The 18,707-nt window shown below is 44.1% G+C and overlaps 1 long non-coding RNA gene across 2 annotated transcripts in view; it reads right to left on the bottom strand.

Moving 5' to 3' along the window:
- The window catches only part of LOC137528310 (uncharacterized), a 48,995-nt gene that overhangs the window by 28,981 nt on the left and 1,307 nt on the right, over positions 1-18,707 (bottom strand). The gene's annotated exons all lie outside the window — the stretch shown is intronic.

Here is an 18,707-nt window from a genome sequence, read left to right as displayed (position 1 = left end):
TGCAGGGGATAATGAAAAAACATTTATATAGTTAAACCAATGATATGGTGGCTAAAAGTGGTCTGTGGTCCATGTTTGGTTCATTTTAATAAAAGTATACAGTTAGCACAAGGGATGAGTGAAATCGTCGCTGGCAGTTTTGCAAGATTTTTGTTGAACTTTAAATTGGTCTGCTAAAATCTTGTGAGTCAGTTTCATGAAACTGCCACATTTGATTAGAAAAACAATCGGAAATGGAAAGAAAGATGATTCTATTTATGATAATTTTGCTTCTATTTTCCTTGTTCTTGTCTAACGTACTGAGTGCCGTGTCTTTTGTTTACATTGTTGCCATTGATTAAACAGGAATGGTGTACCTGTTGGACGCAGAGCACCGGCTGGCCGGTTACTTCACCGGTAAACCCGAGTTTGGGAAACTTCTCCATCTTGTCTAACGTTGGCTTCATGGCGAGATGTGCCCACAAATGGTACAGTTTTCAGGAAAGAATTGCCCAAGTAATTAGATAAATGTGACCCAATAGGCAGAAAATAAAACCTTGTTGATGTCCCAAATTGACTGTGAATGATTCTAATGGTGATTGTTTTACAATTACATAGTTACGTAGTTATTTTGGTTGAAAAAAGACATACGTCCATCGAGTTCAACCAGTATAAAGTACAACACCAGCCTGCTCCCTCACATATCCCTGTTGATCCAGAGGAAGGTGAAAAAACCCTTACAAGGCATGGTCCAATTAGCCCCTAAAGGGAAAAATTCCTTCCCGACTCCAGATGGCAATCAGATAAAATCCCTGGATCAACATCATTAGGCATTACCTAGTAATTGTAGCCATGGATGTCTTTCAACGCAAGGAAAGCATCTAAGCCCCCTTTAAATGCAGGTATAGAGTTTGCCATAACGACTTCCTGTGGCAATGCATTCCACATCTTAATCACTCTTACTGTAAAGAACCCTTTCCTAAATAAATGGCTAAAACGTTTTTCCTCCATGCGCAGATCATGTCCTCTAGTCCTTAGAGAAGGCCTAGGGACAAAAAGCTCATCCGCCAAGCTATTATATTGCCCTCTGATGTATTTATACATGTTAATTAGATCCCCTCTAAGGCGTCTTTTCTCTAGACTAAATAAACCCAGTTTATCTAACCTTTCTTGATAAGTGAGACCTTCCATCCCACATATCAATTTTGTTGCTCGTCTCTGCACCTGCTCCAAAACTGCAATATCTTTTTTGTAATGTGGTGCCCAGAACTGAATTCCATATTCCAGATGTGGCCTTACTAGAGAGTTAAACGGGGGCAATATTATGCTAGCATCTCGAGTTTTTATTTCCCTTTTAATGCATCCCAAAATTTTATTAGCTTTAGCTACAAGACACGAAGGAGGCTGGCACTGCAGTAAAGAAAAGCTCTTTTATTCTGAAACGTATAAAATCATGGGGCCATACGGCCGTATGGCCCCATGATTTTATACTTTTCAGAATAAAAGAGCTTTTCTTTACTGCAGTGCCAGCCTCCTTCGTGTCTTGTACTACATTGGGGACCAGGAGGTGCGGAGGTCCATTGAGGCTTGGGCACGCCTTCCATCTGAGAGAGTGCTACTCTTTTTACCACTTGGAAGTTTGGATTAGCTTTAGCTACAGCGGCTTGGCATTGAGTACGATTATTTAACTTGTTGTCAATGAGTACTCCTAAGTCCTTCTCCAAGTTTGATGTCCCCAACTGTATCCCATTTATTTTGTATGGTGCTAGACCATTAGTACGTCCAAAATGCATGATTTTACATTTGTCAACATTGAATTTCATCTGCCATGTATGTGCCCATATAGCCATCCTATCCAGATCCTGTTGCAATATGACACTATCTTTCTGAGAGTTGATGATTCTGCACAATTTTGTATCATCTGCAAAAATAGCAACATTGCTCACTACTGCATCTACTAGGTCATTAATAAATAAATTGAAGAGCACTGGACCCCGAACAGACCCCTGTGGGACCCCACTGCTAACAGTCTCCCATTTTGAGTACGATCCATTGACCACAACTCTTTGTTTTCTGTCCATTGGCCAGTTCCCTATCCATGAACACAGACTCTTCCCCAGTCCTTACATCCTCAACTTTTGCACCAGACTTTTGTGGGGAACAGTGTCGAAGGCCTTTGCAAAGTCCAAGTATATCACATCTACAGCATTCCCAATATCCATATTAGCATTCACTACCTCATAAAAGCTGAGCATGTTAGTCAAACAGGACCTGTCTTTAGTAAACCCATGTTGATGCTGAGAAATAAGATTATTTTCTACTATGAAGTCATGTATAGTATCTCTTAGTAACCCCTCAAATAGTTTGCATACAACTGATGTTAAGCTTACAGGTCTATAATTTCCTGGATCTGATTTTTTGTCCTTCTTAACCACTTCAGGACCACAGTCTTTTCGCCCCTTAAAGGAGTACTATCGATTGAAACGACTTTTTTTTTTAATACTGTATATTAGTGTACACATTACCACTAGTGCTAGGGGCACTTTATTTATTCACCCAGGTCTCTCTCTTGCTATCCCTGCTTAAAAATTCATTTCTCACACAGCTCATAGTAGTTTGGGTCACCCTGAGCTGCTTGGTTACTCTGTCACACAGCTCACAAATATATTTCACTGTGTCACTCACAGCATGCAGGAGACATGAGGAGAAATAGGCTGATCTGAGGTGGTAACAGGTAACTAAATGAGCTGGAATATTGCTGGAATATAACTAGCTATAAACAATAGTCTGTGTTTACACTCAGTCTGGCTGCCTGCTTGTGGTGATTCACTCCAGGCTGCATCCACTTTACAAGCTGCTGAGAGGGGCAGACCACTGTTTACAATTAGCATTATTAGTATCTTTATCAGTCAAGAGAAGCAAAGATAATAAACACACATTGCTAGAATCTTTAACCCCTTACCACCATATCAATAAGATTCTTTCAGCAAGGTGATAATTAAACTATAAACTGAGGAGTTGATAGCAACTCCCCTGTGCAGACATGGGCTTAGCCCTCTGGGAGCCCTCAGCATATAGATACATTTGTATCAAACACTGACGGCCAAAACTGACGGAGGATTTTACAGCTGAGAGGAACAGCTGTGTGAGGAATCAAATTGCTCCTAGTACTTGTCCTAATGTGTGCTACAACATACAGCATTTAAAAATAAATGCATACATCGATAGTATTCCTTTAAGGACCAGAGCCTTTTTCTCCATTCAGACCACTGCAGCTTTCACGGTTTATTGCTCGGTCATACAACCTACCACCTAAATGAATTTTACCTCCTTTTCTTGTCACTAATACAGCTTTCTTTTGCTGCTATTTGATTGCTGCTGCGAGTTTTAGTTTTTATTATATTCATCAAAAAAGACATGAATTTTGGCAAAAAAATGACTTTTTTAACTTGCTGTGCTGACATTTTTCAAATAAAGTAAAATTTCCTATACATTTGAGCGCGAAAGTTATTCTGCTACATGTCTTTGATTAAAAAAAAAACATTCAGTGTATATTTATTGGATTGGGTAAAAGTTATAGCGTTTACAAACTATGGTGCCAAAAGTGAATTTTCCCATTTTCAAGCATCTCTGACTTTTCTGCGCACCTGTCAGGTTTCATGAGGGGCTAAAATTCCAGGATAGTACAAATACCCCCCAAATGACCCCATTTTAGAAAGAAGACATCCCAAAGTATTCAGTGAGAGGCATGGTGAGTTCATAGAAGATTTTATTTTTTGTCACAAGTTAGCGGAAAATGACACTTTCTGACAAAAAAAAGAAAAAAAAAAGTTTCCATTTCTTCTAACTTGCGACAAAAAAAAATGAAATCTGCCACGGACTCACTATGCTCCTCTCTGAATACCTTAAAGTGTCTACTTTCCAAAATGGGGTCATTTGTGGGGTGTGTTCACTGTCCTGGCATTTTGGAGGGTGCCTAATTGTAAGCACCCCTGTAAAGCCTAAAGATGCTCATTGGACTTTTGGCCCCTTAGCGCAGTTAGGCTGCAAAAAAGTGCCACACATGTGGTATTGCCGTACTCAGGAGAAGTAGTATAATGTGTTTTGGGGTGTATTTTTACACATACCCATGCTGGGTGGGAGAAATATCTCCGTAAATGACAATTGTTTTATTTTTTTTACACACAATTGTCTATTTATAGAGATATTTCTCCCACTCAGCATGGGTATGTGGAAAAATACACCCCAAAACACATTATACTACTTCTCCTGAGTACGGCGATACCACATGTGTGGCACTTTTTTGCACCCTAACTGCGCTAAGGGGCCCAAAGTTCAATGAGTACCTTTAGGATTTCACAGGTCATTTTGAGAAATTTCGTTTCAAGACTACTCCTCACGCTTTAGGGCCCCTAAAATGCCAGGACAGTATAGGAACCCCACAAATTACCCCATTTTAGAAAGAAGACACCCCAAGGTATTCCGTTAGGAGGATGGTGAGTTCATAGAAGATTTTTTTTTTTTTTGTCACAAGTTAGCGGAAATTGATTTTAATTGTTTTTTTTCACAAAGTGTCATTTTCCGCTAACTTGTGACAAAAAATAAAATCTTCTATGAACTCACCATACTCCTAACGGAATACCTTGGGGTGTCTTCTTTCTAAAATGGGGTCATTTGTGGGGTTCCTATACTGCCCTGGCATTTTAGGGGCCCTAAACCGTGAGGAGTAGTCTTGAAACCAAATGTCGCAAAATGACCTGTGAAATCCTAAAGGTACTCATTGGACTTTGGGCCTCTTAGCGCACTTAGGGTGCAAAAAAGTGCCACACATGTGGTACCGCCGTACTCAGGAGAAGTAGTATAATGTGTTTTGGGGTGTATTTTTACACATACCCATGCTGGGTGGGAGAAATATCTCTGTAAATGACAATTGTTTGATTTTTTTTACACACAATTGTCCTTTTACAGAGATATTTCTCCCACCCAGCATGGGTATGTGTAAAAATACACCCCAAAACACAATATACTACTTCTTCTGAGTACGGCAATACCACATGTGTGACACTTTTTTGCAACCTAGGTGCGCTAAGGGGCCTAACGTCCTATTTACAGGTCATTTTGAGGCATTTGGATTCTAGACTACTGCTCACGGTTTAGGGCCCCTAAAATGCCAGGGCAGTATAGGAACCCCACAAGTGACCCCATTTTAGAAAGAAGACACCCCAAGGTATTCTGTTAGGAGTATGGTGAGTTCATAGAAGATTTTTTTTTTGTCACAAGTTAGCGGAAAATGACACTTTGTGAAAAAAAACCCAATACATATCAATTTCCGCTAACTTGTGACAAAAAATAAAATCTTCTATGAACTCATCATACACCTAACAGAATACCTTGGGGTGTCTTCTTTCTAAAATGGGGTCACTTGTGGGGTTCCTATACTGCCCTGGCATTTTAGGGGCCCTAAACCGTGAGGAGTAGTCTTGAACCCAAATGTCTCAAAATGACCTGTGAAATCCTAAAGGTACTCATTGGACTTTGGGCCCCTTAGCACAGTTAGGCTGCAAAAAAGTGTCACACATGTGGTATCGCCGTACTCAGAAGAAGTAGTATAATGTGTTTTGTGGTGTATTTTTACATATAACCATGCTGGGTGGGAGAAATATCTCTGTAAATGACACATTTTTGATTTTTTTTACACACAATTGTCCATTTACAGAGAGATTTCTCCCACCCAGCATGGGTATGTGTAAAAATACACCACAAAACACATTATACTACTTCTCCTGAGTATGGCGATACCACATGTGTGACACTTTTTTGCAGCCTAGGTGCGCTAAGGGGCCCAACGTCCTATTCACAGGTCATTTTGAGGCATTTGTTTTCTAGACTACTCCTCACGGTTTAGGGCCCCTAAAATGCCAGGGCAGTATGAACCCCACAAGTGACCCCATTTTAGAAAGAAGACACCCCAAGGTATTCCGTTAGCGGTATGGTGAGTTCATAGAAGATTTTATTTTTTGTCACAAGTTAGTGAAAAATGACACTTTGTGAAAAAAACAATAAAAATCCAATTTCCACTAACTTTTGACAAAAAATAAAATCTTCTATGAACTCATCATACACCTAACAGAATACCTTGGGGTGTCTTCTTTCTAAAATGGGGTCACTTGTGGGGTTCCTATACTGCCCTGGCATTTTACGGGCCCAAAACTGTGAGTAGTCTGGAAACCAAATTTCTCAAAATGACTGATCAGGGGTATAAGCATCTGCAAATTTTGATGACAGGTGGTCTATGAGGGGGCAAATTTTGTGGAACCGGTCATAAGCAGGGTGGCCTCTTAGATGACAGGATGTTTTGGGCCTGATCTGATGGATAGGAGTGCTAGGGGGGTGACAGGAGGTGATTGATGGGTGTCTCAGGGGGCGGTTAGAGGGGAAAATAGATGCAATCAATGCACTGGGGAGGTGATCGGAAGGGGGTCTGAGGGGGATCTGAGGGTTTGGCCGAGTGATCAGGAGCCCACACGGGGCAAATTAGGGCCTGATCTGATGGGTAGGTGTGCTAGGGGGTGACAGGAGGTGATTGATGGGTGTCTCAAGGTGTGATTAGAGGGGGAAAATAGATGCAAGCAATGCACTAGCGAGGTGATCAGGGCTGGGGTCTGAGGACGTTCTGAGGTGTGGGCGGGTGATTGGGTGCCCGCAAGGGGCAGATTAGGGTCTAATCTGATGGGTAACCGTGACAGGTGGTGATAGGGGGTGATTGATGGGTAATTAGTGGGTGTTTAGAGGAGAGAAGAGATGTAAACACTGCACTTGGGAGGTGATCTGATGTCGGATCTGCGGGCGATCTATTGGTGTGGGTGGGTGATCAGATTGCCCGCAAGGGGCAAGTTAGGGGCTGATTGATGGGTGGCAGTGACAGGGGGTGATTGATGGGTGGCAGTGACAGGGGGTGATTGATAGGTGATTGACAGATGATCAGTGGGTTATTACAGGGAATAACAGATGTAAATATTGCACTGGCGAATTGATAAGGGGGGGTCTGAGGGCAATCTGAGTGTGTGGGCGGGTGATTGGGTGCCCGCAAGGGGCAGATTAGGGTCTAATCTGATGGATAACAGTGACAGGTGGTGATAGGGGGTGATTGATGGGTAATTAGTGGGTGTTTAGAGGAGAGAAGAGATGTAAACACTGCACTTGGGAGGTGATCTGATGTCGGATCTGCGGGCGATCTATTGGTGTGGGTGGGTGATCAGATTGCCCGCAAGGGGCAAGTTAGGGGCTGATTGATGGGTGGCAGTGACAGGGGGTGATTGATGGGTGGCAGTGACAGGGGTGATTGATAGGTGATTGACAGATGATCAGTGGGTTATTACAGGGAATAACAGATGTAAATATTGCACTGGCGAATTGATAAGGGGGGGTCTGAGGGCAATCTGAGTGTGTGGGCGGGTGATTGGGTGCCTGCAAGGGGCAGATTAGGGTCTAATCTGATGGATAACAGTGACAGGTGGTGATAGGGGGTGATTGATGGGTAATTAGTGGGTGTTTAGAGGAGAGAAGAGATGTAAACACTGCACTTGGGAGGTGATCTGATGTCGGATCTGCGGGCGATCTATTGGTGTGGGTGGGTGATCAGATTGCCCGCAAGGGGCAGGTTAGGGGCTGATTGATGGGTGGCAGTGACAGGGGGTGATTGATGGGTGGCAGTGACAGGGGGTGATTGACAGGTGATTGACAGGTGATCAGTGGGTTATTACAGGGAATAACAGATGTAAATATTGCACTGGCGAATTGATAAAGGGGGGGGTCTGAGGGCAATCTGAGCGTGTGGGCGGGTGATTGGGTGCCCGCAAGGGGCAGATTAGGGTCTAATCTGATGGGTAACAGTGACAGGTGGTGATAGGGGGTGATTGATGGGTAATTAGTGGGTGTTTAGAGGAGAGAATAGATGTAAACGATGGATTTGGGAGGTGATCTGATGTCGGATCTGCGGGCGATCTATTGGTGTGGGTGGGTGATCAGATTGCCCGCAAGGGGCAGGTTAGGGGCTGATTGATGGGTGGCAGTGACAGGGGGTGATTGATGGGTGGCAGTGACAGGGGGTGATTGATAGGTGATTGACAGGTGATCAGTGGGTTATTACAGGGAATAACAGATGTAAATATTGCACTGGCGAATTGATAAAGGGGGGTCTGAGGGCAATCTGAGCGTGTGGGCGGGTGATTGGGTGCCCGCAAGGGGTAGATTAGGGTCTAATCTGATGGCTAACAGTGACAGGTGGTGATAGGGGGTGATTGATGGGTGATTGATGGGTAATTAGTGGGTGTTTAGAGGAGAGAAGAGATGTAAACACTGCACTTGGGAGGTGATCTGATGTCGGATCTGCGGGCGATCTATTGGTGTGGGTGGGTGATCAGATTGCCCGCAAGGGGCAGGTTAGGGGCTGATTGATGGGTAGCAGTGACAGGGGGTGATTGACGGGTGATTGATGGGTGATTGACGGGTGATTGACAGGTGATTGACAGGTGATCAGGGGGGATAGATGCATACAGTACACGGGGGGGGGGGGGTCTGGAAGGGGGGTCTGGGGAGAATCTGAGGGGTGGGGGGTGATCAGGAGGGGGCAGTGGGCAGGGGGGGGATAAAAAAAAAATAGCGTTGACAGATAGTGACAGGGAGTGATTGATGGGTGATTAGGGGGGTGACTGGGTGCAAACAGTGGTCTGGGGGGTGGGCAGGGGGGGGTCTGAGGGGTGCTGTGGGCGATCAGGGGGCAGGGGGGGAAATCAGTGTGCTTTGGTGCAGACTAGGGTGGCTGCAGCCTGCCCTGGTGGTCCCTCGGACACTGGGACCACCAGGGCAGGAGGCAGCCAGTATAATAGGCTTTGTATACATTACAAAGCCTATTATACTATGTACATGCGGCGATCCGGGTGCTAGTAACCCGCCGGCGCTTCCGAACGGCCGGCGGGTTACTACGAGCAGTGGGCGGAGCCAGTCCCCGGCGGCTGATCGCGTCACGAATGATGCGAACGCCGCATAGCCACTCCCGCAGCCGCCCCCGCCGATGGGCGTATTGCGGTCGTTTGGGCCCAGTCTTTGCCGCCGCCCATCGGCTGGGGGCGGTCCTCAAGTGGTTAAATAATGGGAAAACGTGGGCTGTACGCCAATCCACTGGAACTCTGCCAGTTGCAAGAGAGTCACAAAAGATAAGATAAAGGGGTTTATCTATAACTGAACTTAATTCCCTTAGGACCCGAGGATGCATGCAATCCGGGCCAGGTGCCTTGTCTATTTTTAATTTATTTAGTCTTGCCTTCACTTCTTCCTGCGTTAAGTATTTAATATTACAGTTAGAAGATTGAGACTCTTCCGCCTCTGTAGTTTGCAACAGTGCTGTTTCTTTTGTGAAGACAGAAGCAAAGAAAGCATTTACCGTATTTTTCGCCGTATAAGACGCACTTTTTCTTCCCCAAAATTGTTGGGGAAAAGTGGGTGCGTCTTATGCGGCGAAGGTACAGATTTTGGAATGCAGAGGTGCGCAGGGAAGCGGTATATACGTTACCTGCTCCTGCCGCCGCGCTCCTGGCTCCAGTCCTGCTTCGCGATCCTCTTCTGCCATCCACCGATGCCTGCTGCTACAGCCGCCGCGCTCCTGGCTCCAGTCCTGCTTCGGGATCCTCTTCTCCCATCTACCGCTGTTGCAGCCGCCGAACATCGCTGGCCGGTGAGTCCTAATTAGCCGCGCGGTGATTACGCAATCAGCACTCGTGCGCCGGGGTCACGCATGCGTGACCCCGGCGCACGTGTGCTGATTGCGTAATCACCGCATGTGTGACCCCGGCGCACGTGTGCTGATTGCGTAATCACCGCGCGGCTAATTAGGACTCACCGGCCAGCGATGTTCGGCGGCTGCAACAGCGGTAGATGGGAGAAGAGGATCCCGAAGCAGGACTGGAGCCAGGAGCGCGGCGGCTGTAGCAGCAGGCATCGGTGGATGGCAGAAGAGGAACCCGAAGCAGGACTGGAGCCAGGAGCGCGGCGGCAGGAGCAGGTAACGTATATACTGTAATTACGCTGCTGGCACAGGGGGATATGGACAGGGGGACATGGCCGGCACAGCGGGACACGGACGGCACAGGGGGACGCTGACAGGGGGAAATGGCTGGCAGGAGGACACTAACAGGGGGACATGGCTGGCACAGGGACACAGACAGGGGGGCATGGCTGGCACAGGGACACTGACAGGGGGGCATGGCTGGCACAGGGACACTGACAGGGGGGCATGGCTGGCACAGGGACACAGACAGGAGGACATGGCTGGCACAGGGACACTGACAGGGGGGCATGGCTGCCACAGGGACACTGACAGGGGGACATGGCTGGCACAGGGACACTGACAGGGGGCATGGCTGCCACAGGGATACTGACAGGGGGACATGGCTGGCACAGGGACACAGACAGGGGGACATGGCTGGCACAGGGACACTGACAGGGGGGCATGGCTGCCACAGGGACACTGACAGGGGGACATGGCTGGCACAGGGACACTGACAGGGGGGCATGGCTGCCACAGGGATACTGACAGGGGGACATGGCTGGCACAGGGACACTGACAGGGGGACATGGCTGGCACAGGGGGACACTGACAGGGGGACATGGCTGGCACAGGGACACTGACGGGGACATGGCTTGCACAGGGGGAGACTGACAGGGGGACATGGCTGCCACAGGGGGACATGGCTGGCACAGAAGGGCATGGTTGGCACAGGAGGACATGACAGGCACAGGGGGAAACAGCAGGCACAGGGGGACACAGGAACAGCCAATCCCTACACTGACCACATAGGGGAACACAGGCAGGCAACATGGGAATAGGCAATCATTACACTGTCCCCTTATGTGGTCAGTGTAATAGTATGTAGAGTAACTAGGGGGTGAAAAGTCCATAAGACGCCCCTGCATCATAGACGCACCAAGGTTTAGTTTTTTCTTTTTTTCCTAATTTTTGCCTTCTAAATCTGGGTGCGTCTTATATGCCGGAGCGTCTTATACGGCGAAAAATACGGTAATAACTCTGCCTTACCTTGGTCATCCACCATTGAGTTCCCACCCTCATCCTTTAGGAGTCCTATGCAGTCAACCTTTCTTTTTTTAGAGTTAATGTACTTGTAAAACTTTTTTGGGTTAGATTTGATATCCTTAGCGATTTGTTTTTCAGCTTCAATCTTTGTCTGCCTAATTTCTTTTTTACAATTTTTATTGCACTCCTTATAATTGCTTAGTGCAGCCTCGGTCCCCTCCTGTTTTAAGACCTTATAGGCATTCTTTTTCCTCTTCATTTCTATTCATCCATGGAGGCCTTTTTTTATTCCTAGATATTTTGTTTCCATATGGGATATACATACTACAATATTGATTGAGTATAAGTTTAAAAGCTTGCCATTTCCCTTCAGTGTCTTCCCCTTGTAGTACATTATCCCAGTTCACCAAACTTAGTGCCTGCCTAATTTGATTGAACTTTGCTTTTCTAAAATTCATAGTTTTAGTGATCCCACTGCCCCGTGGCCTATCAGTCACCAGATCAAACGTTATCATGTTGTGATCACTATTTCCCAAATGTTCTTGAACCTGCACATTTGATACATTATCTGGTCTATTAGAAATGATCAGATCCAGTAACGCATTCCCCCTAGTTGGTTCAGTTACCATTTGAGTCAAGTAATTGTCCTGTAGTGCTGCCAGAAATCTGCTGCTTTTACCAGAATGGGTAGCCTCAATACCCCAGTCAATGTCTGGAAAGTTGAAGTCGCCCATAATTATGACCTCATTTTTACTTGCAGCTTTTTTCAATCTGCTGTAGTAATCACAGTTCTGCAGCTTCATTAATAAGCGGTGGCCTGTAGCATACCCCAATAAGCAATTGGCAACTTTTATTTCCACCATGAATATTCACCCAAACGGACTCCACATCTTCGCAATCTTCCTCCATCTCATCGTTGAGGACAGCTGTAAGAGAATTCTTAACAAAGAGACAAACCCCTCCACCTTTTTTACCTGTTCTATCCCTCCTAAACACATTGTATGCTTTTAAATTAGCTATCCAGTCATGGCTTTCATCCATCCATGTCTCGGTTATTCCCACAATGTCATAGCCTTTGTCATTCAGAATGAACTCTAGTTCGTCTATTTTATTTGCAAGGCTCCGAGCATTGGTTACCATGCACTTTATATTTTTACCACCACATTTACCAATTTTGTTTACATGAAATGGGCTACTTGAATTTTTACCAACCTCCTTAATCTTTACACTGCCCCCACCCCCCTCTCCACCCCCCATAATGTTAGGCTCCCACTGTCTTTTTACCTCATCTTGTCTACGTATTGAGACTTTATCCTCCCGCCTCCTAGATCCTAGTTTAAAATCTCCTCCAACCATTTAGCCATCTTCTCCCCCAATGCAGCTGCACCCTCCCCATTAAGGTGCAGCCCATCCCTGCTGTAGAACCTGTAGCCGACTGCAAAGTCTGCCCAGTTCTCCAGGAACCCAAACCCTTCCTTCCTACACCAATTTCTCAGCCACTTATTTAACTCCCTAAGCTCCCTCTGTCTCTCAGATGTAGCACGTGGCACTGGCAGTATTTCAGAAAACACCACCTTGGAGGTCCTTGCTTTAAGTTTATCTCCAAGTACCTGAAAATCATTTTTGAGGACCTTCCATCTCCCACTAACTTTGTCATTGGTGCCAATGTGTACCATGACAGCTGAGTCTTCCCCAGCCCCACCCAGTAATCTGTCAATTCTTTCAGCTACATGCCGAACCCGAGCACCCGGGAGGCAACAGACTGTACGGCATTCACGGTTTCTTCGACAGATTACCCTATCTGTGCGCCTAATAACAATAATGTAATTGATCGGAAAAATGTTTTTTATTATCAGTTGTAGTGGATAGGAACTACATATTAGTAAGTTGATGGTGAAAAAATCGACGTATTTTATGACATTTTATTTCCAATTGCATATATATGAAAACTTGGACAAACCTTTACTGAAGACTGTACCGTAAGTGGGCTCCTTAAAGTGACACTGCAGCAAAAATAAACGTATGAGATAATGAATTATATGTGTAGTACAGATAATTAAAGTCTCATATTTTTATTTTTAGTTATATAGCTTTATTTATAACATTGCACCATTCTGTCATATTTGCAGCTTAGAAACCACACTCTGTATTTTAAGCTGTAATACAAAGCAGAGCTAATGACCTTTTGAACTTTCCTGCAGTAAAACCTTATCTAAAGCTGTCTCTCACTGTTTCTTGGCAGTTTAAGCTATTCAGAAAACAGGACTGAGTTCAACTACCTTGGAAGCTCTTTTGCATAGATAATAACTCAAGTGTTTTATCTCTTCCAGTACTGGAAAACTACATGAGTTATTTTCTTTGCTACTAATGTTCTATTTGTTATCTGTACTACACATACAATTCAATTATCTCATAAGGTTATTTTTGCTTCAGATTTGCTCTAAGCGAGATTGGGGTCAATTTGCGTTCGAACTTGAATGTTTTGCTCATCCCTAGTTAGTACTCTGATCTGATCATCCTGCCCATCCCTTCAATCACTACATCGCAGACTGTGCTACATATTCTCTCTGACTGCTTGGCAGAGCGTGGGCCTGGGGTGGCAAATATGGCTAGCCATGTGTACTTATATCCTTACAAATTATACACCTAAAAAAGGTTTGACCAATAAATGTGGGTTGATACATTTAGTAGCAAGCTGATTTCTTCCACTTGTATATTTAAAAAGCATGAAAAAAACTCTTAATAAGAATCACGATTTAGATTCCCTTTAACCTTATTAGCTGTTTAATAAGAACACAGGTCCTGATGACTTTAGCAATCCACCCCCTCAGTGGGAAACAACAACAAAACACAGTTTACCAGTGATTCAGCATGACAGCAAAATGACTATGATTACTGCAAATGACCGAATAACTGAATTGCAAGGTAAGGACACCTCCTGCTGGTACATCTTTACTCGGTGACATCATATAAATTAACGTGAGAGGATTTTACCTCCTAATACTGTTAATAAATATAGCCCTGTGATCTTGTATATACATATATATATATATAAAACACACTGTGTAATTTCAAGACTTGTAAATCATGCATAAATAGGACAGCACAAATGGAAGATTGTCGTTATATCTAATAATGGCTTATTTAACACTCAAGTGCATTATTTCTGAATACAGCCTGCAAGGACGAATAAACATTGGAAATTAACCCCTTTCACCTTGAGGACACAGCAGCCTATGATCATACAACACGCTGGGCCACAGCTACATTAAGCCTGGGATGTCTGTGCTATGATTGCCTAAAGGGCCATTCCTGTCAGATGTCGATATATCATCTAGATGAGACACACAAAACGTGAACTCATTCAATTGATGTGAAACGGTGTTCATAAATGAGAGGCCATTCAAACTGCATTTGTTCCCATTAGTCATGTCGTTTGCTTTCATATTTCATGTGTTAATTTATCTAATAATAACGTGTTTCTGGAACTGGGACTACGCACGTGTGATTCTCTAACAAGGCCTTGTTTCCTGCCAAGAAAGAAATTCACTTTTATTCTCTGAGACATTAAATGCTGAGAGAAGGCAATAGGACAATGAGTGAGCAATATCCTGAGAAATAAAAATAATTCTGTAGATTCCTGTAAGTCTCCCCAAGGGTGTGAGTGTAAGTAAGTAATGGGGCCTCAAGGAATATCAATACAGCAGACATGCCAGTGCTCCTGAAATGGGTAGGGGAATTATCTCCCACTTACCAGGACCATTTCTACCACTTAATAGTGTTGCTGCAGCAGATGACATTACTTTTGCCCCTCAGCTTTTTGCCATTTTCGTCTATAACCACAAAAACCTTTACTTTGTCAGTCTGTTCCCCATTGTTCATTGCAGCCTTTATGTGATAGGTCCAGACCCAGAGGATGACTAGGAATGTTGGACCACAGGGTCATTTCATGCTAAGCTCCACAGATAATAGAACTTAGGGATCCTCCTAGTTACCACCGAAATTGCGGTAAATCTACCCCAAGTGGGCTACAATTCCTCATGTGTACAGTGTGGTTGTGTGATGCGTTTTGCTTTTCACAGGGAAAATCACATATTGGTGTGATTGCTATTGCTCTGCGATTTTCCTGCATTCTTATACAACCACACAGAAAACGTGTCAGGAGAAAATCACACCGCAAACTGATCACAGTAAGGGGTGCATTTGCTGTGGTTTTGATTAGTTTTACCTGTACCTAGCGTTTTGTGATCCACAAGTGATCAGGATGGGAAACTACTCTGGTAGTGGAAAATGGGATTGATGCACTAACTTTTGGTAATATTGCCATGCACAGACCGCGCACGGCCTATCTGTGTGATATTGTGGTGAAACCCCTCCCACAGTGTGATGTCAGCACCTAGGTACAGACATCACACTGTGGGCGCCTTGTTGCATTGTGGGAAATAACAGCTGTTTCCTACTGCCAAAAAAGCAGCATCTCCTTCCACAGACACCACCTGTCAGCAGTAAAGATGTCGCCATGTGATACATTTCACAATACAAATCAGGGAGATGAAAGATTCTACAATGGGCAAACAATGACTAAAAAAAATTATAAAAAATTATTGTAAAATGTAAGCACCTTTTCCATTACTTTATTTTCACTGCAGTTCCTCTTTAAAAATACCAATATGAATTTTCAATGGAAAATAAAATATTGACCTTTCCACCACGGGGCTTTTTTGAGTATTCCTGCTGAGGATTTTCATAGGATAACAAGAATGGATTAACAGAAATTCCCAGCAGGAAATTAAAATGTAGAGGTAGTACAGGTAGTGATCCTGCTCTGTGCTGAGGAGGGATGGGGCAAGGGCAAATAGCGTTCTCCTAGCAACATTAAAGGGGAACTGAAGAGAGAGGTATATGGAGGCTGTCATGTTTATTTCCTTTTAGACAATACCAGTTGCCTGGCAGCCCTGCTGATCCTCTGCCTCTAATACTATTAGCCATAGCCCCTGAACAAGCATGCAGCAGATCAGGTGTTTCAGTGGTTCAGACTTATAAGTCTGATTTGACAAGACTAGCTGCATGCTTGTTTCTGGTTTTAATCAGATACTACTGCAGAGAAATAGACCAGCAGGGCTGCCAGGCAACTGGTATTGATTAAAAGGAAATAAACATGACAGCCTCCATATACCTCTCTCTTCAGTTCCCCTTTAAGACACAGAAAAAAAGAACAGAGAAAAAAAAATCACGGAAGATTTAAAGATGAAAAATGCAGAAGATTGCAAAATTCAGATGCAAAAAATACATTAAAAAGGCCCTGTAATGACAAGTAGTAATGCAATACATTATTCAGGATACCCAATTTTGTGTTAACTCTCCTGGTTTCAGCAACAGCTTAGTAGCCTCTGCTTAGTAGACTAATCTCATGGTGTATTTATTTTAAGCATACTTAAAATGTCTTTAAATCAATAATGCAATATACTTGTATTATTGATTTTAGTCTCATTTTTAAACACAGACATATTACCTCTGATATACACAGTACAACCTTTCATTCCATGCCTATGTGGGTGATACAATAGCTATAGATTGCATTGATCCCTGTATAAAAATGTGCTTCTGATATCTTCCCCACCAATTCCAAAGACTTCATAATCTCTTTCCTTGTCTGCACTGTTTATGATGAACGTTGTGCAGATCTTATTTGCACTACAGCACACACTGAGTAGAACAGAACAAGTAAGTGAAGAGTTTTAGTATATGACAGTGTTTTGTGTCAGAGGAAGTACATGTTAATATTAATCAGGGCTTCATTTTAACCACACTTAAAGTGGTATGAAACTCTGCATTTCGTCTTTGCTCAAAAACATTCTTTACAGCATAAAACCTACTGCCAGAAACAAAATATGGTAGCAGAACAGGATTCAAACAGTTAAACACTGCACTTTTTATTCGTTTGGAAGCTTAGTTCCGAAACCAAAGTTGAGGACGTGATTACAGTATCTTGTTTATGTTTCCTTATCAGCCACTATTTGTAAACAATCTAAGCAGTGCTTCAGCTGAACACAAACAGAAAGTGTACACAGAAGACACATTGGCTTCAATTCATCAAGCATTACCGCATTCGGTAATGCTAAAAACAGCTGACTTAATGGAGCACTTAGTAAAATGTTAATTCATCAAAGCAGTTACCGCATGAAAAGCTGACATTTCCGAGCAGAGAGATAAATTACCGGCTTGTTCAGTGATTACCTCAACACATGTCAGTAAAATGTCAGCAAATGTTAATTCATCAAGCTTACAGCATTCGATAACATGTGCAGTGATTATCTCCAGCTCTCCCCTGTCGATAACAAGCTTGATATGCCTTCAGTGTGGATGTCTCTGTGTTTGACAGGAGCAGGCAGCTAATAGAAACCTCCCCTGTCCCCTGCAAGTGCTGCTGATAGGTTCGCCAGGCTTCTTGGGTGGAACAGACCCCCCAGGCAGTGAGCAGAGAGAAAAGAATAAAAGCTATTTTCCAGGCACCCTTCTTTTCCAGGCACCCTTCGGTAGTGTAACCCCTTCAGTGCCTGTTTAAATATGCAGAGATGCAAGTGGGAACTCGTGGCAAAATGATATAAACAGGGAATGTGTAATATTTCTCAGCAGTTCATCTAAGCTGTGGCAAGTAAATAGAAACTTAAGACTAATGAGACAGATTCAGCAAGAGCAGAGGCAGCACAACATGTATAAAATGCACATCTATAGGGATGTCAGTGCTGCCTCTTTCCTATTGTAATGCCTTCACTGCACGGACCTCTTTGGTAACTTACCGAACATCTACCACGTGTGTGAAAATATTGATGAATTAGCACACACAAGTGTAAAATACAGAATGCGGTATTTTAAGGACTTGGTTATTGTTATCGAACAGCCCTTGATGAATTGAAGCGCTTCTCACTGGATACATTATGGTATAAGTTATACATGATTTTGCTATGCAATTAATTACAATGGCAGCCTTCAGAGCAGATAAATTGTAATTTGGGGACTTGTAATTTGTAAATGTATAATAATACTTGTAACTGTAGGGGTGATAAAAAGTAGGAAAACATTTTTTTACTGAATGTTATGTCAGCGTTTACCTTATATACTCGCATATAAGCCGAAATTTTGAGTACAAAAAAAGTGCTCAAAAGTCCCCCCTACAGCTTATATGCGAGTCACCAACGTTTGGGGGTCACCTCTGTTTGGGGGTCACTGTTTTTTCTACCCCTGAGTGTCCGTTTGTGGCATTTTTTTACCTGATTTGCAGCCCGAGTGCCCGTTGGTGTCTCGCCTCACGTCTCCCCGAGTTGGCTCAGTGTGACCAGTGTTGGATGTCAGCGTCAGGCATGATCGGGCAGGAAAGCGGGGCAGAAGCTCCTCCGCATCCAGCTATCTGCGGGTCCCGCTTTCCCTGCACATAGGTGGCCATAGTGCACCAATCGGAGGAGATGCGAGCGCGCAGAACGGAAGGAGCATGTTCATTCAGAACACCGTGCACTCAATAGGCGAGACAGCTGTCCTATCAGAGTAGAGGTAGGCGGGTCAACTGTCCTGTAGCCGCTTATCGCTCTGAGCAAGTAGGAGTGACAGTGCTGTGAGCGTGTCCGCAGCAGCCTGTCAGCAT

The sequence above is a fragment of the Hyperolius riggenbachi genome, chromosome 8, assembly GCF_040937935.1.
Source record: "Hyperolius riggenbachi isolate aHypRig1 chromosome 8, aHypRig1.pri, whole genome shotgun sequence".
Taxonomy (NCBI): domain Eukaryota; kingdom Metazoa; phylum Chordata; class Amphibia; order Anura; family Hyperoliidae; genus Hyperolius; species Hyperolius riggenbachi.
This window is presented reverse-complemented; position numbering and strand designations above follow the sequence as displayed.